Source organism: Ambystoma mexicanum, chromosome 7q, assembly GCF_040938575.1.
Source record: "Ambystoma mexicanum isolate Mex_15411 chromosome 7q, UKY_AmexF1_1, whole genome shotgun sequence".
In the NCBI taxonomy this organism is placed as follows: domain Eukaryota; kingdom Metazoa; phylum Chordata; class Amphibia; order Caudata; family Ambystomatidae; genus Ambystoma; species Ambystoma mexicanum.
In genome coordinates, this window is record NC_090941.1 from 176,179,094 (window position 1) to 176,202,013 (window position 22,920).

Genomic DNA, 22,920 nt, shown 5'->3' on the forward strand with positions numbered 1-22,920 from the left:
CCCTTACACAAGGTCTACAAAATTTCAAGATGGTTACGCCAGTTTTAATTGCAGAGGCAGGAAGAGGCTCAGGGTGGAAAGGTCCAGCACAACTCAGGCACGCCTGGTTCTTTTTCTGAATGGCGAAAATCCTGGAGTAAAATCCCAAGCCTCGCTGGGAGTGGGAGGGGCCCCCCCCTGGGAGGGCCCCCCCCACTGCCTGTCTCGACAAGTGACCTGATTTCCACGACAAGAGTTGCTGTCCCAATCTGTGGGAGTGGAGGCTCAGGGAGGAGAGGCTGGGATGGGTAGGTGGTACCCCGTCGATACTACGGAGAGGATCCAGAGGTCCATGAAATTCTGGTGCCAGAAGTCTGCATGAAGAGCAATTCTGCCCCCTGCCCCCCCCCCCCCCCCCAACCACCCCACTGGAGACAAGTGGACCCGGAGGGGCGTTTCATGCGCTCTTTCCCTCTGAGGCTGGAGAGGGGGACTGGAAAAAGCCCTTACTCCCACCCTTTTGTTGCTTGCGCCGATGTTGGGTCGGCGAGCGGTCCAGCTGCCTGGACCTCCACTCTTGGAAGCCGTGGAACCCTCCATCTACGCCCCTTGTCCGAGCGCTGCTGTGACTGGATTTACATTTTGGGCATGGTCTTTTTGTCAGGATGTATAAAGACTTGGCCGTTTGTGAGCGGTTCTTTTTATCCAGCTCCTCGTCTGTGGTGGAGTGGAAGAGGTCACCCCCCTCGAACAGCAGGTCTAAGATGCTTCCTGGACATCCGGGTTGAATTTCGTAGCATGAGCCAGGCCGTTCTTCTCATGTCCGTGGCAATGCAGATGGCCCAGCCAGAGGGCCACGGTGGACTCCATGATGTCCTGTGCCACCATCTTGGCCTCTCCCAATCCCACCTTGAATCGCGATTGTCTCTGTGCTGGAAGCTCTGCGAGGAAATCCGCAATTTCCTGCCAGAGCCTCTGGTTAACAGCCATCAGCATGGAATCTGCGTTGGCTTGCCGAAGGTGCAAGGACTTGTTGGAATACAGCTTCCTGTATGCCTCCAAGATCTTCTCCTTGCATAGCAGCGCCACAGAGGAGGCCGAGGACGACCGAGGCTTGGAGTATAGTGATGCCACAGCGATCACCGAGGAGTCTGGCTGAAGATGGGCCAATAGCAAGAGTGCATCCCCCTCCATCTGACTGTACTTGGCGTCCAGGCGTTTGACGGGCTGGACCGAATGGGCTTGAGCCAGCCCTTCATGGCCAAGGCAACTACATCCTTCTGCATCAGGATCCCAGTTCTGGCAAGGGGACGTAGCGTGAGGACTTCTGCGAGGACCCCCTCTGCTGGTTGCTAGACCTCGGGTTGAGGAAGGCCCAAGTACTCTGCCAGCCCTGCAAGACTATCATGGAAGGACTTGGCTGACGATGGTGTGTCATTGTTTCCACCTGGGGGCCTGGTTGGTCCGGCACCAGTGGAAGGGTGCTGGGAGCCAAAGGACAAGGAGTGGGGACCAAAGGCTGGTACGGAACCGCCTGTACTATCAGTTGTGGGGCCGGAGCGGACAGTGGAGGCTGCGCACAGGGGTGCCTGCAGCACCAGAGCCATTGGCGGGAAGCACTTCCCCAATGGCGTCCCTGAGGATGGCCCCCATCCGAGGAGATGTCATGAGCCCAAGGAATCTTTCAAAGATCCTGTCCTCATAGGGCGGAGGGGTGGGTAGGTGATATTGACAGGGAAACAAGAGCCTGCTGGAGCCGTTGCATGCCCTGCCCGTACGGATGCAGCGGGTACCTTCACTGCACAAAAGGATAGGCTGTAGGCCACGTACCTGGTTGACACCAGTCCCACCTTGAAACTCGCTCCTCCACCTGCTCCCTTGTTAGGGAAAATGCTCATTCTATGGCTAATTTCCCTCACCTAGTGAGTCCCCCCCAGCAGCTTTACTGGATTTCTGGATTTTACTTTTTCCACTTGTTAAGAGTGTGAGCCTTTTTCCCACTCTTACATGTGTTTTACCATGTGTATTTCTACTGTTTGTGTGATCGTGGGCTGTGGAGTACACCACTCCATGAGCCCCACTTGTTGTGTACGTTAAACAGCACCTTCAGTGCAGTGACACAGGGTTGTCTTTGAGACTTCCCACTAACGCCATTTTTTCTTGGGCTGACTACTGTCCCCCAGAAAACAGGTAAAGTTGCCATTGACTTTAGTCATTTAAAACTACAGACCCAGTACACCCCATATTACATGGAGTACTGGAAAGGGTTAACTCCTATCCCTTTTTGTCTGTGCCTCTGAACTTTGTTTTGCTCTTAACATTTAGACTTGGCTGGTGGCAGTGGTATCTACCCTAACTTTTCTACCGCAATACTATATAAATGTGGTACTGTTCCAGGCTATTCTATTAGCCTCGAACATAAACCTGCTTGACCAAATACTCTTGGCTCCGGACAGGTTTATTCGCCATTTCTTTTTGTTAAAGTCCTTCTTGTGTTTTACTTTGCGCAGCAAACCAGGTTTGCCCTCTTTGTTCACCGTCTTTTGGCGGGCTTCTCTCAAGAAGCCCTCCTTTTGGCGCCTGGGTATTTAGGTGGGCTGAATGTGAGGGAGGGGTGTAGTCACCCCCTGCACAGGTTATCCTTGGAAACCCAAGTCGCACTTTGTCGTGGTTGTCCGGGCCGGACAACCCCCGTGCTGTGTGATTGACAGCCAGGCTGTGTGAATGGGGGATTTTCACAAAAGGCAGGATTCTTGGGCTGGAAGTCAGTCACCACTGGAACTGCGAGGAACCGAAGAGAAGCGGAGAACACTGCTGCTGCAACTACCTGGTGGAGCCCTGCTGAAGTCCTGAGCTATCTACCCTTCAACGATAAGAGAAGATCCAGTCCAGAGTCTTCTTCCCTTGAGACTGGTGGGATCAACCAGCTAGTCTTCCATAGGCAGAGGATCCTCTTCTTGGTCGAAATTGCTGCACACAGCTGTAGTGGTCCACATAGCCACCTGAAGAGCCTGTTTTGCTGCTGCTGGCTTCATCCCTGGGTAGTGCAGATCGCTCCAGTTGACACTGGCGCAGGCCTATTGACTTATATTCACTTGTAGTAAAGTGTCCTCCGATTCCATCTGCCTCGACAAAAGTATTGCCTATGATTTTTTATCCCCAACTCTCGTGTGTTTCATGTGCTAAGTGTGTTTCAACTCTGGTAACATTTCTTCCCGTGGCTACGCGTATCTTTAGTAAGACTGAACTGTCATTACTGTCAAAAAGTGTTCGCATCTGTATCCCTATTAACGTCTTTGTTTCACAACACCGGTCTGTCAAAACCAAAAGTACTTACCTTGAATTGTCCTGCACAAAGTGAATTGGTTGTGTGCAGTGTATTTTAAATGTGATTTTAAATTAATAGAAGTGAAGTGTTTTACGTACCGATGGTCTAGAAATAAATGTATTTACTTTTTAAAACAAAAACCTTGAGTCAGATTTTGCTTGAGTCACAGTAATTATAGTCCGTTGTGTAATCTCTACCTCTGCTTATTTGCTCTTCAGATAAGTCTGGCTGCTCCGCTACTGCTACCACAGTGTAGTACAGGCTTGTACCAAAGGTGAACTTGTATTGCCACTTGTAGTCTTAATTGTGTGTAGTGGTCCCTAAGGGCACTGCACAGGATTCTGCCTAACATCCCTTCCTTGGTGCAGTATCGGGTGGGTGTTCGTAATGTCTGGCACGGCGGCCATCTTGTCGCGCTGCCTTCCACGTGCCTGCGTGGTGTTGCTTGGCTAACTGGGCCCATCCTCCTCCAGGACTAGAGTGTGAATCATGAGGCCTATCCTGTTCCTCAGGCCGAGGCCTGGTACAAGTTTAGCCCTCTGCGGATTTGCCCGAAGAACTGCGTATATGCGCCCCCTCTGACATTTTGCGGTTAGTAGGTCGTGGCCCCTCAGGTAAAGACCCGGTAAAAGAACCTTCTGGTCCCTCAGCACTGTCACTGGGAGGATCCACAGATCCCTCGGCCGGCAGCGGCAATAACCTTGGTACTAGGACCGAGCGGTCCCTCCCAGGAGAGTCCTTGGGAAGTCTCCCTTGCATGGTGCACTGCAGAAAAAGCAGCCCTACCTTGAGCCTAGATCGATGATCGACGAAGTCCTTTAGGTCCTCTGGAGGCGACCTCCAAGATCTTCCTCCACCTGGCTAGTCTGTTCTTCAGAGACCTCAAAGAGCGTGTCGCACGCAGTACAAGCTTGCCAACCATGGTCTGGGCCAAGGCAATGTAGGCAGAGGGCGTAGGGGTCTGAGGTTGGAAAAAGCATGTTGCATGCTGGACACCTGCTGAACCCTGTAGAAGTCGACATCCACCAGGGAGGAGCGTGACGCCCGAGAACCAAGTACCTGAATGATAAAAGACAGAAGAAAAAGTATCAGCATCAGCACATGGAATTACATGGCCAAGGCCAAACCCAGGAGCGCTGGTGATTTCAGCCCGTTCGTCAGTGCAGAAAAGGGAACTGAGGTGAGGCCCTGAAGGGCGGAGTCAGGGCAGCGCATGCTCCCAAGGCCGCATCCCTGTAGGTCTCCAACTTTAAAGGGGAAGAAGATTTTTCTGGTGAAAAAGGTTCCGTCTGCTGTCCCTAGGAAGGGACCCCCATGCAGTATGGAGGAAAGGGGACACAACGTAAGAGTAAGACTAACAGGGAAATATTCCACAATACCATTTAAAGCATGGTACTTTCTTGCACACACTTGACATCAATATTTGTCATCTAGAGTGACGTGGACAGTGCAGACAGTCGACGACGGGACCGTAGATTGCAGCACCACCGTCGACGGAACAGTCGATGAGCTCGTCGTCTGAACCACGTCCCCTGGCTTCAATTTCACCGGAGACCCCGATTTTTTGGAAGAACCAGACCGGTGCTTCGAAGACTCCCTACTGGACGAAGACTTGTGATGGTTCCTGAACAACGAGTGCTTCAAAGTCTCCACCTTCGGTTTCGTCAGGTCTTTCTCCGACACCAAAGACTATTTGGGCCTACCATCAGACCCCTTGGACTTGTCTGGCTGACCATGCTTGGACAATGAGGAGCCACTCGAATGAGGTGGCCTAGACGAAGAATTGCTGCCTTTCCCCTCAGACGCAGTCAATGCTACCCAAAGCTTCTTAGCAGGGGGTTCCGCCGACACCGCACAGCGATGCTCAGTGGATTTCACTGCTCTTCTCGAACACTGACTCCGAAGCCGGGTATGTGCCCTCATTAAGCCAACATATGAGCCGATTAGTCTTTCAAGGTCTTCTGCGAAAACCCCTCACGTATCTCGCAGGCATCCGCCGAGTGATGGGGTAGAGACAGTAAAGACGGTCCATAGGACCATCGCCTTCAAGCCGCAGGTAGCACACGGCCGAAAAAGAGATGAGGTGATCCCAACAGTTTGGAGACGGTTGAAAATGTGAAAGAAAACTGCGGGGGCAGGGCTATTTATACCAGACGTCCCATTGCTGGGGCCTAAAGCATCCAAAAAGGACATTGATAGGACTCTAAAGTGTTGAAGATTTCCGTAGGAAAACCAAGTTAAGGTTACTGAGGTTTCCCAGCCTGATGGGGAAATATTCACAGCATGTGAATCCATGAAAGATCCAATGCTGGAGAAATGATGGTACTTTCTTGCTCACACTTGGCATCAATGTGTGTCATCTATATATCAGCTCTACATTGTAACTATTTTCAGGAGAATGAATAGCTGTAGGTATTAAAACACTACATGTTGTATTAATCAAGGGAAAATAGGGAGGAGTTATTTAAAGGCTGTAATAGACACTAATCGTTTTCAAAAAAACAGATTTGAAGTTTTGTTGTGGTAGTCCAGCGCTTTGATAGACAATTTGATTTTTGCTTTTATTGTAGAGGGACGTCTATATAACAGCTTATAATATAGAGTAGGGCACATCATTCTGGGAGAACTGTTCAGAACATTAGCCGCATTGTACATATCGGCATTGTCCATTTGTCCGTTGTGGTGCGGACTGTTTCATTTAAGTAAATTTGTTGTTTTTTTCTTGTGGTCCTGTAGTCGTCACTTATCAGTGATGTGTATGGTATGTTTTACGCCTATGGCTCGCATACTAGTCAATACTAATTGTATTAAATGGTTTGACAAAGCTTCACAAGTGCCCAATTAGAAACTTTGGCTTACCAGCACTAACTGCAGAATTCATTACATCCATATTTTGCAAGCACTGGTTAGTAGTGAATCTAAGTTAGCATATGCAATGATTGTTGCTGGTTCTATTAATGGAGATTAAGTAGGGAGGGAGAACTATAGGAGATATATTCAATGACGTTCAGCACCTGGAATGTTCAGGGTCTGAACTGTCCTCAAAATGAAAAAGGTGATGTGTGATAATGGAGGGCAAGGGCAGATGTTTCTTTTACAAGACAAACCTGGTAGAGGGGTCTAGGAATATTAAACACAAGATAATTAAGACCATGTTAAATTGCTATGTCGCCAAATCTAGAGGGTTGGTGATTTTGTTCTGTAAGGGACTCGGTATGAGTGTGGAGAGAGTGGAAATGGATGATTGCAGGGTGATTCTTATTGGTGTGTTATGAAGGGAACCTAGTCACGATTGGATCCATTTACAGTCCATGTTCAACAGGGGGCACTTTTTTGCAGTTATCTTCTTTGCTGCCTGATGTGTCGAGAGTACATTATATTGGGTGGTGACTGTTTGTGATCATAAGTTAGACAGCTCAGCGCTGTGCAGGTACACTGCATTAGGGCTAAGTATGGAATTTGGGAAGTTCCTGCATAGATTGGATATAGTAGATTGAGAATGCTGCATTCTTGTGACAATATTCCTTTTTCACTGTTCCAGGATTCATATTCCAAGAACGACAAATGTTTTACCTTTGATGACTCATTGAAAAGACTATTGAAATGCTGGAATTAAGACTATCGGATCATTCTATGATTAAATTGGTGTTAGATCTAGGTGGTGCATAAAATCTTTCATACCGAAGGACCATGATGCATAGAAATATTTGGAAACGTTCATTAATTTTTCTTTGAGTTGAATGAAGGTTCAGCCAATGAATTAATGGTTTGGGACAGTTTTAAAGTGACTGTTCATGGGGAGTTGATGAACCTGACATCCCATGCCAGGAAGTCAGCATTAGGAGGGCTGACTCACATGGAGAACGATCCTGGCAAGTTACAAAGGAAATATCAACTATTAAAAAGTATAGGACAAGACCAGGATGGATAGAGCAAGAGAAGCTGAGATGTGAAACGGATCTACAGGCTGAGAAAGGGTTTTATATGAAACAAATACTGGGAAGAAGGGAATAAAGGAGGCCAACTCTTAGCTAACAAGTTAAAAGGGTTGGTGGAGAGTTCATATGTTCAAAGAGCTGTAAATGAGAATGATGGAAGTAGTGGTGAAAAGGGAGGATATCTGTGAAAGCTTTCGAAACTTTTACAAGTCTTTGAACACACTCCATTTCCATCAAGGTCTAATTTAGAGGATTCCTTTAGGAAAATGGAAATGCCAAAATGTACTGCAGCGAATGTAACAGCCCTTGGCCAGCCAATTAGTGAAGCAGAGTTCCTCCTTGCTATCGACCAGTTTAATACAGGTAAATCTCTGGGTGTGGATAGTTTACCAGTTGAATTCTCTAGAGCTTTTGGTCCCCAATTGACTCCATTCTTATGTGGGCTATTTAATAACTGATAGGTTTGTTGTGCCCATCCATGACGGAAGCAGTTATTACTGTGATCGCAAAACAAGGCATAGCCCAAACTAAGTGTAGTAACTACATGCCGATCTTAATGTGGATGTTAAAATCTTTACTAGGGTCCCGACTAATCGGCTAGATAAATATATTGGTGGCTTCACACAAGGAGGTTGGGTTTATGCGGGAAAGACATGGGTATGATCACATCAGAAACATTCTAGACATCTTGGGACTCCCAAAGAGGTGGAAAAAATTAAGATTTTTACGTATGCGGAAAAAGCATTCGATCATGTTAAATGGAAATTCTTAGACCGTACATTAATATGGAAATACATTTTTGAAGGCAGTTGGAGCTTTGCGTTCATTAATTTGTGCAAGGGTATGGGATGAAGGGGGAAACTTTCAGCTCCTTTCCCTGGTCCAGAGGTACCAGACAGGGATGTCCACTTTCACTCTTTTTAACCTGGCACTGGAGCCTCTAGTGGCTTACATCAGGCAGGATATGCGGATGATATGACCGTAATTCTGGCCGACCCAAAAGTAGGGGGAAGACTAATTGTTTTTTATAACACGCCTAATACTGTACAAGAGTTTGGATTGAGCACGGATCCGGGATTCTAACCTCTGTTGCTCTTTGTGTAGGTCTCTTATCAGGCACAAAATTAATTAGGAGAAATCAGTGGTCTTTCCACTCGATACCTCTCGCCCACATCGAGACTACTTCGTGGAATTGTCAATCGGCAGACAATTTTAAAGTAGTTGGGAATACACCTTGTCTGAGATCTGAAGAGCATAGTTGAATTTAAGGTAGTTTATTTTAATAGAGGTTCTTCAATGGATTTGCAAAAATGGGTTCGCCCGACACTTAATATTTCAGTAAAGATTACCGCAATTAAGATGGTACTTTCACCTAAGGTTGTTCACATTATCGCCCTCTGAGGATTACAAAGAAGGTGCTCGGGCGTATTGATAACGTTTCAGATACTTTTTTTTAATGGGAAGGTGGCCTGGGATGCCACAATACATTTTGGTGCATGTGGTGCATGAGGGGGATTCTGGGTACCCTAATCTAGAACACTATCACAGAGGGTTCCTATTGAAAAAGTCTGCACTTTGTTTAGCTGAGAGAGATAATTGCATGCCACTGGATGTCAATAGAAAAAGCAACATGTTCACCATATTCTTTGCGCAATATATCTTCCATGGGGAAGATGCCAAACTTATCTGTTAAATTGTACACTACTGACGCAACTATAGATGCTCTGGTTTCATGGATGGAGGGTTGTGGTGATAAAGTATGGATTTATTATGGAGGGTCTGACATAACCCAGGGCTACACATTGAGAGTAAGTCTGCAGGTGAAGTTAGATGACAAAAGGAATTAAGAATGTGTGATGTCTAAAGCTCATGATATCCGACACTTTCAGCTGCATTACAGAAAACAACCCACATCTCTCTTGCTTCTGTACAAACAGTTCATCCAACATCTGTTGCTGTTCAGAAAGTAAATCCTTCAGTATTCTATACCTTGCCTGTTCCCTCCCACTCAGTCCATATTTAATTCTTAGATTCTCAAAAGGAAACCATGGAAAGTGCTTGGTTGACTTCTTGGGAGAGGTCAAGAATGACGTGGTTTGAGGAGTTGGGCAATGACATTTCGGTGAAGGAATGGGAGCAAATCTGGAAGGTCCCGGATAAAGGCATGGTCTAGTAAAAATGTTTATTGTCCCTACGGGTCGGCCATGTTTTTTTAAGCCTAAGCGCCTCGATTTTAGAAAACTTTCCTATGGACCTTACCCGAGTTTTCGTCCATTAAACGCACGCGAAAACAAGCACCAGGGAGCCGCCATTTTCTGATAATCCTATCTTTTCCCCGATCGCCCTGGCTGAACTGCTTTTGCAGCACTAAATCAATTCCCCTGAGCCTGTCATCAGCAGACTCGTACCGCCCATTTCGCAACGCCAAAGCACGTCTTGTGTCAACATTCACTGCGCTTCAGCTAATGACGTGTCGCCATGGAAATGGCAGGACGCCTCTTTACTCAATAAGTATAAACAGACCTTTCCACAACACAGCAGCAGATTTTCGATTCCATTCCTCTCTCTGTGTTACTTTGAGTATTCTGTGACTCGTTTCAGTGCTCTGGTCAGCTACCTTCGCCGCTTGTAGCCTGTGTGAACAGATACCAGTACCACCGCTATAAATTATTTTAGTTTGTTAAACACACAATGGCTACAATAATGCCCTACATGTACGAGCCCGAGTATACCGAGGAGGAACTACTGGAAAGGGAAGCACGCGAAAACGATGGGGATTCGGACGGCAGTTGGCAGGACGAATCAACAGATGAAGAGCCAGGGACTAGTCGAATGGCCGGCATCTCCACCTGGTGCACATGCAATCGGTGCGAGCTAATGCCAACTGAGGACGAGAACTGCTGCTGCCGAGAAAACTCGGGATGCCTGGCCTACATTTCGGAAGGCAAGCCACGACCGCAATGCATCACCGAGCTGCCAGACTTCAGGGCAGCCTGCCTCACACGGGCAGTGTTAAGAATAAGGAACAAGTTACTTACCTGTAACTGTTCGCCAGCATGGGTCTGGCATGGATTCACAAGCTCATGAATATTCCCCGTCGTCAGGCTGGGAATCCTCGGTAAAGAAAAAAATCAGTATCAGTTTTGTTTCTGATCTGTCTTTCGTAGTAGTAACCAATCACTGGTCTCTGCGTCATACTGACCACAGTCAATGACTGCCCTCTACCTAAGCCCCGCCTCTGGCAGCCATCTTCAGATTTGGTAGCACGTGAAGTGGCAGTATGACCAAGTGAAGAGCCGCAGAGGGGTAGGCGGGAGGGTTCGCATGTGAATCCATGCCAGACCCATGCTGGAGAACAAAAGTTACAGGTAAGTAACTTGTTCCTTCTCCAGCATGGGGTCTGGCATGGATTCACATGCTCATGAATAATGAATACATAGCAGTACACACATGCACAACCACGGGAGGAGGCAAAGGCTCAACATTAAGCATTACATCAAACTCAACATTAAGCAATTCTTACCTCCTCACCAGGCTCACCTTAGGCGAACAGGTTGCGCAGCACTGCTTGGCCGACCCTGGACTCCTCCCTGGAATCCCGATCGACGCAGTAGAATTTCGTGAAGGTGTGCGTCGACCTCAACGTAGCAGCCGTGCAGATGTCCAGCAAGGGCACACCAGATAGGAACGCTGTGGTAGCTGCGATCGCTCTGGTGGAATGGGCTCTCGGACGGCCAGGCAGCGGTCGGTTTGCCAACCGATGACAGTACATGATACAGCCGGAGAGCCATCTGGAAATGGAGGCCTTCGAGAGAGCCTTCCCCTGTTTGACAGGTCCAAAGTTCACAAACAGTTGCGACGTCTTCCGAAAACACTTTGTGCGGTCCACGTAGAACTTCAGCGCTCTAGCCACATCCAGCGAGTGCAAAGTCCTTTCAGCCGGCGACGAAGGCGACGGGAAGAAAACAGGCAACGCCAAGGGTTCATTGAGGTGGAAGTCCGACGGTACCTTGGGCATGAAGGAGGGGTGCGTCCTGAGCACTACCCTCGTGTCGTGAAAAGTCAAGTACGGGGGCTTGCAGGAAAGGGCCTGGATCCCTCCCACCCGTCGTGCGAGGTGATGGCCACAAGAAACGCTGTTTTCCACGACAAGAACTTCAACGGAGCCGAGTGCAGAGGCTCGAACGGAGGTCCCATGAGCTTGGTCAGCACCATGTTGAGCTCCCACGCTGGGGCCGGAGCCTTCACCGGCGTGAACGATCTAAACAGTCCCTTCATGAATTCTTTCACCAGATGAAGAGACCACAAAGACGTCCGCCCCGTGGTTCTGGTGTATCGGGAGATCGCAGCAAGATGAATCTTGATGGACGCGTGCGCCAGTCCAGCGTCAGAAGGTACGGCAGTGGCTGGGGAGCTGTAATCCGTAGAGGGGTACTCTTCTGTGCGTGGCACCAGACAGAGAACCTCTTCCATTTGTGTCCATAGCATTTAAGAGTTGAGGACGCCCTGGCCTTTGCAAGAACCTCTCTGCAGTCGGCCGGTATGTTGTAGCCTCCAAACTCTAACACTGCAATAGCCAGGCCTGCAAGTTCAGCGACTTCGGGTCGTGATGGCGGATGGTGCCTCCTTCCCTGGAGAGAAGATCCGCGTCGTCTGGCAGCGTGATTGACGGGGATGCTGACAAGTCCAGAAGGTCCGGGAACCATATCTGTCTCTGCCACGCAGGTGCGACGAGGATCATCCTGCACCGTGACCTCTTGAGCTGGTTGATGAGCCGGATCAGCAACGGCAATGGAGGGAACGCGTATAGAAACAGGCCCTCCCAGGGGAACGAGAAAGCATCGCCCATGCTCCTCGTCTGGGGAAACCTGCTGGCGAACCTCCGGCACTTGGAGTTGCGTCGCCGTCGCGAACAGATCGATCTGGGGTGTGCCCCACCGTCAGAAGAGACGGTCCACTAGATCCTGTCGTAGTTCCCACTCGTGGCACGAGCGCAGCTCTCTGCTGAGCGAGTCGGCGATGATTTTTTCTATCCCTGCCAGATGAAACGGCACCAGAAACATCCCTTGGGCGACGGCCCAATGCCACAGATCCTGCGCCTCCTTGGACAGGGCTGCGGATCTGGTACCGCCCTGCTTCCTGATGTAGAACATGGTGGTGGTGGTGGTGGCGGTGAAGATCCTCACCACCTTGCCCTTGAGGGACGGAAGAAAGGACCTGAGGGTGCAAAACACTGCCAAGAGCTCCAGGACGTCGATATGGAGGGACTTCTCCGTCGGCAGCCAAAGGCCTCTCGCGTGCAGATTTGGTGTGCGCTCCCCACCCTTTCAGGGAGGCATCCATGGTCACCGTCTCTTGGTGGCCGGGGGTCTGGAAGTCCATACCCGCCGTCAGATGCGCGCGGGTGCCCCACCACCGGATCGCTCGGCGGAAACTCTCGTCGAGTGATCCTCTCCTCGGAGCTGCCCGTCGTCTGGATCAGCGCGCGTCCAGGAACTCCTGCAACGGGCGCATCCGGAGCCTGCACAGGCGGATGAGATAAATGCAAGAAGACACCATTCCGAGGAGGGACTTGATAGGCCTCACCCTGGCTGCGTCCAGAACCAGAATCCGCTGCACCTTGTCCAAGATGGCCCTCATCCTTTCCTCCGACGGAGAGGCCAGAAGCGACACTGTCGAGCTTCGCTCCCAGAAACAGTGCGTCTTGCGCGGGCACCAGGTGGGACTTGGCGTAGTTTATGGAGAATCCCAGGTCCACGAGTAGTTGGACGGTCCTTGCCGTGTGCTCCACGGCGAGCTCCTTCATCTTTGCTCAGATGAGCCAGTCGTCCAGGTAGGGGTAGACGTGGATCCCCTCTCGGAGCAGCTGCGCCGCCACCGGTGCGAGGCACTTGGTGAACACCCTGGGTGCCGACCTCAATCCGAAGGGAAGGGCTCTGAACTGGTAGTGACGCCCTTGGACCACGAACCTGAGAAACTTTCGGTGTCCCTTTAGGATGGGAATATGGAAGTAGGCATCCTCCAAATCCAGCGACAGGAAATCGCCCTCCTCCAGTTGACCCAGGACGTGTTGGAGGGTGACCATCCGGAACTTCTGTGCCTTGATGAATTTGTTCAGTCGTCGTAGGTGCAGGATGGGACGCCATCCTCCCGTTTTCTTCACGAGGAAGTATCTAGAGTAAACTCCGGAGCCCCAAAGCTTCTTTGGGACGAGCTTGATGGCCCCTTCTTTAGTATCACCTTTACCTCCAAAAGAAGTTGAGGGACATGATGTTCTCTCCTGGCCACAGGGGGGGGGGAGAACGCGCGGGCACCTCTTTAGAAACTCGAGCGCGTGACCCTGAGCCAGGGCGTCCAGCACCCAACAGTCGGTGGAGATGGACTCCCACGTGCTGACGAAGCTCGCCAGCCGGCCTCCCACCGGGGTGCTTCGGTGGGGGCCCGACCCCACGGCCGGTTCAGTCCTGCTTCGACGAGGCTTTGCCGCCTTGTCCACCTTGGCGACGACGGCGGGGTCTGCCTGACTTACCTCGTCCCCTGTAAGCTTCCTGGGGACAACGAACGGGCCGCTTGACGGTAGGTGGAAAATCCGCTGCTGGAACCTCCGAAAGGGCGGCCGCCGTTGCTGGAGAACCCCAAGAGCCCAGGCCGTCTCCGTATCCGCCTTGATGGCTTGAAGGGAATCGTCCACTGTTTTCCCAAACAGGTTGTTTCCGTCGAACGGCATGTCCAAGACTCTGGTCTGCACGTCCTGACGGAAGTCAGTAGCCTTGAGCCATCCACGCCGCCTAAGGCATACGCCGTTGCCCAACTGGCGAAATCCAGTGTCAGCGATGTCCGTCGCAATCGTAATGGCGTGGTCCGACGCCACCTCTCCTTCCTGCAAGATCTCTAGGGCTTCCGCCCTCTTGTCGTCTGGTAGGAAGTCCAGCAGGGGTGCTAGTTTGTACCACAACTCCCTGTCGTAGCGGGCTACGATAGCCAAAGCGTTGGCCGCCTTAATCGTCATCGCTGCCGACGAGATGACTGCGTCCCATCGTGTCCAATTTCCTTCTCTCGCCGTCCGGCGGGGAGGTTGACGTAGAGGCCGCACCACCCCCCCCGCTTTCTTCCTGGCCGCCGCGGAGACAACCGAGTCCGGGGTCAGCTGTGCCCGAAGGCACAAGGGGGCCGCGTCCGGGACCCGGTACTTCTTCTCATACCGATCCCTTCTAGCCGACGTCGTGGATGGGTTCTTGAGGAGGGCGAGGCCCTCATCCCAAATATCGTCTAGTAGAGGTACAGGGAGGACCGTCTTCCTCTTGGTCTCGCGCCGTTGATAAAGGAAACCTTCCTTTCTCTTCCGGGCAGAGCTGGAAAAGCTCGGATGCCCTGGCGATCATTGAGTGAAACGATCCAATCTCGTCGGGCGGGGAAGCCCGGGTGGGAGGTGACGGGAGATCGTCGTAAACCTAGTCTGTACCCGTCGCGGCCGTGTCAGTCCCCGTATCATCCCCACGTGTCGTGGACGGGGAGGAGGGCTGAGCAGGGCGCGATGGCTGAAAAGGAGGTGGAGGATGAATCCTTCTCTTAGGGGGAGGGCTCCCAGAAGGGCCTGGCTCCGGGTACCCCATCGGGAGCGGTTCCTCCGTTGGTAGTAACGGCAGTCTCGTCCTTATCTCCGAGCAGAAGGACTGTATAGCCAACAAAATGGCCGCCGAGTTGTCTTGCGGCACTGGTTGAGTGAGTTCCGACAGGCGATCAGGAGCCCCGTCGGCACCCTCGTCGTCTTCCACGTCAGGGTCCCTCCCGACATGATGGCCTTCCACGCCAGAGCCGTGGCCTAAGACTTCGATCAGCTCCTCCTCAGAGGTTGAGGCCGAGTCCACGACGACCTCCTGCCCCCCCTTTTTTCTTCTCCGTCGGAGGTTTCACGGGGGTCCTGTCGATGGGCATGAAAGGACTCCCTCCGCGGTGGCAGGGAGATTCTGGGCCCCGAGGTCGCCACCACTGGTGTAGCCTCCACAGGCTGAGCCAGGGCCGCCGCGACTGTCTCGATAGAGGCCTTGGCCGGATGGATCAAGGCTTTCACCACCTTAGGTGGGCTCACCGCCTTCTCCTTGGGGAGAGGGTCACCACCTCGCTCCCCCTCCGATGGGGCCTTAGGGCACGACCGGGGTCTCTCCAGGAGTTTCGCCGGGTGCTCGGCCTTCCGCTTACCCGAGCCAGAGCGTTGGCTCGTGGTTGATGGCGCCGGGGAGGATGCGCCCTGCCTGGCGCCCGTAGAGCCCGACCGTTCGCCGCTCCCGGTGCCAGCGGACTCGCGGTGCTTGGCCTTGTGTTGGACCCCCGTCGCCGGGGCGCCCTCAAAGGTCTTAGAAGACCGCTCGGACTTCTTCTCGCCTGACAGGCTCTTTCCTTCCAGCCAGTTGGCGAGACGTTGATGGCGGTCCTTCATGGTCCGCTCCGACATATTGCCGCAAAACGCACAGTCCTTCTCCACATGCATCTTGTCCTCATGCATCTTGTCCTCATGCAGGCAGTAAAGGCAAAGGGAGTGTTCATCCTCCTTAAAGACATTCTGAAGCTGGCATCCAGGGCAGACCCTGAACAGCTTTCCGGGCGTCGAGCTTCCCTTCTCCTGGGCCATGCTCGGGAAGGGCCTGAGAAACTTCTGGAATCCTCCAAAAGCGTGCTCGACGAAATCTTCACCCTTGAGGGGCATAGACGAATCCGACACGGGTCCCCGTTGATCGGATGAAGAAATGGTGGAGCTTGAGGCTCTTGACCGAAAAAAGAAATTTTTCTGAGAAAAAACGCGAAAAAAAGCACTAACGCTCGAGAGCAATAGCACGAGGATCCCAACACTTGAAAGTGCGGTAAAAATCTGAAGATGGCTGCCAGAGGTGGGGCTTAGGTAGAGGGCAGTCATTGGCTGTGGTCAGTATGACGCAGAGATCAGTGATTGGTTACTACTACGAAAGACAGTAACGAAACTGATACTGATACTGATTTTTTCTTTATCAGGTTATTCCCAGCCTGACGGGGAAAATTCATGAGCATGTGAATCCATGCCAGACCCCATGCTGGAGAATGATGGTGCTTATGCACGAACTTCGCGCAACTGTTCGTCCTCGTAATCCGAGTAACGAGTAAGTATACTCTGCTTGTCATGCCACTCCTATTTCATGTTCTTCTACTATATCCAAAATTACATCTACATATCATTGTAACGCATGTAAGTCGTTCAATAGTGTGCATTGTCTAGATAGCATTTGTCCGGGCAGAATGCCATTAGTTACAAGAATTGTCATTGACAAACGTTTATTAAACTTATCTTGGTCATTTAAAAACAGTTTGTTTCATTCCTTTTCACAGGTGGTACAGGCTGGTGGCCTATCGTTACTTTACATGGTGGCTCCACGGGAGGCTTGGACACCACGTTCGAAGAGTGATACCCGCCTGTGCCGTTCGTGCCATTAGAGAAACGTTCCCGAGTGACAGCGGTCAGTACAGGGTATTTTCTCTCGTTGTGCTGCAACCTGACCTGTATAATCTTTAAGTCTTGTATTTTTGTGTCATGAAAATAAGATACAAAATAAAACACCACATATATTTTAACAACGGTTGTTTCGATTTTTTAAATGAATCAAGTGTGTCTCCATTCAAGGATGGACGTCAGACATCTATGTTCCGAATGGGTGAAGGTCTGGTCGCTGTGAAGCAGGGTGGTCACCATCTATCTAAGCTAACATAACATTCTCCATAATGCATGCACTAAATAACACTTGTTCAAAGTCTTTCAGTGGGTTGTCTCTATAAAGGTCACACGTCTATACTAACAATTACCATTGGATTATACAGGCCTTACAGTCATGACCACTATAATACACCGGTTGAAGTGTGGGTCTGTGCTCACAAGAATCTCCGGTATGTGGAATTTGTTATTGATAAGCAACGATACTGATATAAAGGCGGTTCGCGCCAGTGGATGCACGCTGTCAGAGGCGCGAAAGGCCAAGGTGCCAAACTACATGTACACTTCAAAAGGTGTCCCACGCCAAGGGGCCATCGGTCACATGGCCTCCTCAGACCCCGTGTCTCCAGCCAGGCCTCCTTGAAGCAGTCCGCCCCCCTAAAACCACGATATACATACGTCATTCATTCACAAACACACCCGTTTCTAATACTTAATAAACCACTTGCTCTGTCTCATGAGAACATCTTTGTGCTTTGCAAGTCAACTCCTGAACGTGTTACCTGGCAACCACTGAGATCTACGCTAATCTGCTCCTCGTCGTGCTATCCGTGAACTTCTGTGACCACTTAGAGCAAACCCATCAGTGTGCTACCTGTGGCCACCCACCTATTCTCCTGCAAGATACTGCTCTGCTTGCTGAATCCAACTGTTTGTTGGTCAAGGTAAGGCCATGTATCCTAGTCATTTTGCAGATTTTTAAATTTCTATCTATTTGCGAGTTGAGTACACAATAGTGCTAGGTTCATTGGTCTCATTGCTATTGACTTGAGTTTCCATTGCTATGCTATCAATAGATCTATTTATTTTCATCTTTGTCTATTGTCATCGAATTGCACCCTTCGGGGGTCCAGTCTATAATGTAAGCGTGTTTCCTTCTCGTGCAATACAGAACACCCAAGGGATGAGTCACATGTTCAGTTTTTAGTCACATCATTTATACATTTCTGCAATTTATGCAAATACTAAGCCGCACATAATGAACTGGTATAGTTCCTGCGACCAAAACAAACCTTGCATTGATCATTGTATGATTCATTTACTTTTGTATCAAATCTTTATTCTTGAAGATTGTATAATGTCGATATTTACTTTTCAGATTTATCAACAATGCCTGCCTGTTCAATTAGCGGTTGCCCTTCGAAGACCCATGCTAAATCTGAAGGCACTACAATGCATGTATTCCGAAAACTGTTGATCGAATAAGAGAATGGGTCAGACATTGCGGATATCCACTGGATGAGCTGGAAAGTAGAGTCCAACAAGTCTTACAGGACAAGAGGGGTGATCGATACCGCATCTGCAGCCGGCACTTTTCCTTGGACATGTACACAACATCTTGGGTAACAAAGAAGAATAAAAGGCAAACGACACGGAAATTGCTCGAAAACGCTATTCCCACTCTATTCTTCCACATTCCGCCACCGGTGAGTGAAGTGTCTGGATTTAGCTTTAGGCCTTGCGGTAGTGTGTAGGTATCCGAACGGATTAATTGATATTGTAGGTGTTCTATCCCTTGTAATAATTTCGATATTGATGTGTATAGTTTTTTGAATAATGACATTTACCAATATATTCTTTTTCGATTTCATAACCCAGAAACGCAATGTATATATATGGGAACAGGGAACTGTGCTGTATTGAGCATTTTACAAGTATTCTGTCGCCTTACATGGCTATTTTTAATATTGGCATTTCATTATCAATCATTAATTTACCTTTACAACTTCTTGACTATCCCTTGAATCTGAAGCAAGAACATTCTACATCCTTGACGTGGTCGCAGTATCAACCACTTCTAGCGCGTATCAGGTAATCTTACTAGGCTAATCCGCTACAGACCTGTTTTATGCATGTCAAGTAATATTTTTATTTTATCGTGTAATCATTTTACCGAATGTTTGGCTAGTGCTTTCCAATTGATATACACCTTAGTTATTGTCCACTGGTGTTTGTTTTCAGTTATAATTAGTGTTATCCATACTAATGCAAGTACTGTCTTTCAGGGAGATGCTGAAGCGTCCGCCACATCTACAACATTTCTAGATGTTCAACAGCTAGAGGTATGGATACTGACAGTTCCATCGAAATAGATCATCACTGGTCGAATACTTGTCGTTTGATTGTTGCACACGTTTAAATCGTGTTTAGCTATTGAGATGTACCTGTGTGTTCGTCCTCACGTGTGTTTTATGCCAACAATATTTTGATACATAGTAATGAAAGTACTATGTTTCAGGGAGACGATGGAGCCTCATTCCGTGCTGTCTATGCGGATACAGAAAATATAGTCCTTGCAGCGCAAGAGGAAGGGAGGACATGCGGAAACGAATCGGAGCTACAGCGTGCAGATGTTGAAGGTCGAGTCAAATAAGTTGCAAAGAAAAAAAAACAAAAAAGGTTACAAACAGTTCATAACTTTAAAAAATAAATTTGTGCTGGGGACTATTTTGTTTTTTTCCAGTCAATTCTACTACACTCCATCTTGTGTTTAAACTGAACATCCCTTTTCCGATCTCTCCTCCAGTTACCCGTGGGTGTCAGAACTATACAGACAGTGAAGTGAATGAGAGATGTGGCTTGCCAGACCGTGTATACTATGGAGGAACTATTGAGGCGTGGCGTGTTCAGGCTCGAGGTGCTCATGTCCAATGGCCAGAACATGAATTAACTGTTTGGAGACTACAGCAAAGTTGCATGGGACCATAGCTACAGTGCGACCGCACCACCACAAGATGATGTTATTGAATGTATTGAAGATAGCTCTGAAGTAGTTGCAGATCAATTTACACAATCTACACCCGCCAAAAATTTGCCGCCAAAAAACCTGTCGACATTGTTGTGTTCTCCCATCAATGTTTAAGTAATAGATGCCGAAATGACAGAATGAACCAGCCGCAGCATCCATAGACACATCAGAACTTGATATCAGCGATATTACTTTCCAATGTGTTGAAATCTCCACAACGTCACAGGCCGAAACAACGTTGACGCAGGATGACAGTCTAATGAAAGTGAGCAAATACATTGTATTCGACAGTTGTTTGATGGAAATTATAAGTATGCTGAAATGTGTGCATTCCATTAGAGGGAAAGTATGTGGGAAGCCATTGATTAATGTGACTCGTCAAATAAAAGGCAGTAACGTCAAAAAAAATGCCGCCTGTAGATTAAATCATAGGTTCTCATGGTCTGCACAACCGATGCTGGGGAAACTGCCAGCAGGCAATCTACTGTGTGCAGCTGCATCACTTTTTAGTGGCTCCAGTTTTAGATGGTTAGAGGCTTTCGTTCAGTTTGTGGGACTCCATTTCATTTCTAAAGCGCTGTACTACATATACCAACGTGATTATCTGTTTCCGGTCATTAGTGATGCTTGGAAAATTGAACAATTGTCTCTAGCAAGTACATTTGAAGGCAAACCATTCAGGCTAGCCAGCGATGGACAGTGCGACAGCCCTGGATTTTCTGCCAAGTACTGCACCTACCACTTTCAGGACATGGATAGTGATAAAATTGTGAGTTCGGTGGTCGTGCAGGTAACACAATGTACATCGTCAGTGGCCATCGAGAAACTAGGATTTATAAAATCAGTGGAATATCTACAATCAAGGGGAATGCACATCCACTTCATAGCCACGGATAGACATGTTTTAATTGCCAAGACAATGAGAGAGCAGTTCCCACATATTAAACATCAATTTGACGTATGGCATCTTGCTAAATCAATCAATAAGAAAATCTCGGCTGCAGGGGAAAAAAAAGGTTTTGAAAGTATTTTGCAGTGGTCACATTCTATCACCAACCATCTTTGGTGGAGCTCAAAAACTTGAGGGGTCAGTGGAAATACTACTTGAAAAATGGCGGTCACTGATGCACCACTGTACCAACGTTCACCTCTGGACAGCAAATGAACATTTCCACCAATGTGAACATGGCCCTTTGTCCCCAGAGGCGGCACGGAAGAAGTGGTTGATTCCATCTTCACCGACACACAAAGCCATTGAGAAGATTGTTTGACAAAACTATCAAGAGATTTGAGAGGACTGACAGAATTCTGTCACAGGAGATTTGGAGGTGTTCCACAATATGTGCCTAAAGTACAGGCCAAAGCGCTTGCATTTTAGCTTTCGGGGCATGAAACATCGCACTCTACTAGCGGTCTTGGCCCATAACAGCAAAGTCGGACGTGAACAATCTAGGACTAGGGGTAAAGTAAGGATGCCTCGCTACACTAAGGTGTTTTCAAAATGATGATATGGCATTTGTAACGCGCCTATACACAAGTGTTTCAAGGCGCGACGAGGCAGGGAGGGGGGAACAAGGGGAAGACAGACAACGATCCTACTAGGCCAGGTGTCATTCAGACCGCGCAAGTGCAGGGGTAGGAGGAAGGGAAAAATGGGAAGGGGAGGGGGGGGAGTGCAGTACAAATAAGAATAGAAATAAAATAATAAATAGGGCCAGCTGGGGGCAAGTGCAAGTTAAGTGCAGACAAGTGCTAAGGGGGGGGGGGCGTAGTGATACAGAGACAGTCCCGCAGTGCAGGGGTTGCCAGGGAGGCAGTGCAAGTGAAGAGTGACTGGGCCCAGGACCGAGGTCGGTGAGAGTGGCCCAGTTGCAGAATCAGTGCAGTTTTGGTGAAGAATTTAGCAGGGGAGAGGGAGAGAGAAAGCAGAAGTGAAGAGGAAGGTTTTGAGGTGCTTCCGGAACCGGAGATGGTTCTCCTCAAGTTTCAGCGAGGCAGGAAGGCTGTTCCAGAGGGAGGCCCCTGCCGCGGAGAGAGATCTACCCCCAGCTCGTTGCGTCGAGAAGCGGCTGACCCTGAGGGAGTTGGAGACGGATGAGCATAGGGCTCGGGAAGGAAGATATTTAGGAAGAGAGAGTTGAAGGTATTTAGGCCCCAGAAGACCTTGTGGACAATGCAGAGGGTTTTGAATTTAATCCTCGCAGCCACTGGGAGCCAGTGTAGAGATTTCAGTCCTGGAGAGATACGGTCCCTGGGCTTGAGGCCAAGGACAAGTCTCGCAGTTCTGTTCTGGATGAGTTGCAGAGGGCGGAGAGTGGAGGCAGGCAGATTAAGATAGAGGCTGTTACAGTAGTCCAGCTTCGAGAGAACCAGGGCTCGGGAGACAGTGAGCTTCTGGGGGAAGGAGAGGAAGGGAAGAATACCTCGGAGGAGGTGCAGCTGGTAATGTGACTTCTTAGAGACGTCAGATATATGAGGAGAGTAGGAGAGCGTGGAGTCGAAGATAACCCCGAGGTTTTTTGCCTTGCAGGTAGGAGCAGGAAGAGGGCCAAGAGAGGCCGGCCAGAGAGCTGCAGGGAAGGAGGGAGTGGGTGTGCCGATGAGTTGGATCTCAGTCTTACTAGCATTAAGGCAGAGGTCATTGGCAGCACACCATTCCTGGATAGCAGACAGACAGTCAGAGATGAGGGAAGGAGAGGAGGAGGCCGAGGGTAGCCTGAAAATGAGCTGGGTATCGTCCGCATAGCACTGAAAGTTGGGGCAGAGGGCGGCGATGCGGTGGGCAAGGAGTGCCAGATACTGGTTGAACAGCGAGGGAGAGAGATTAGATCCATGGGGAACGCCACAGGTGGAGTAAAAGATGTCAGAGGAAGGACCCAAGTTGGACCTGGGAGGGACGATTGGAGAGGAAAGATGTCAGCCACGCCAGAGCCTGACCAGTGATACCCAGGTTATCACAGAGACGGTTGAGCAGGATGGCATAGTTGACAGTGTCAAAGGCAGAAGAGAGATCGAGCAGAATGAGAACACACGGAGTGTTGGAGTCGAGGTTCAAGAGCAGGTCCTCACGGATGTTCAGGAGAGCAGTTTCCGTGCTTCTGGCCGCTCTGAAGCCAGATTGATGGTCATGGAGACTATCAACAGCTTCAGCATGGAGGTTAAGCTGGGAGATGGCCAGTTTCTCCAGGAG

The 22,920-nt window shown here is 49.5% G+C and overlaps 1 protein-coding gene across 1 annotated transcript in view; it reads right to left on the reverse strand.

The window, feature by feature from the left end:
* Nucleotides 1-22,920, reverse strand: part of IPO5 (importin 5) — a 1,138,249-nt gene that overhangs the window by 720,609 nt on the left and 394,720 nt on the right. The window lies entirely within an intron of this gene.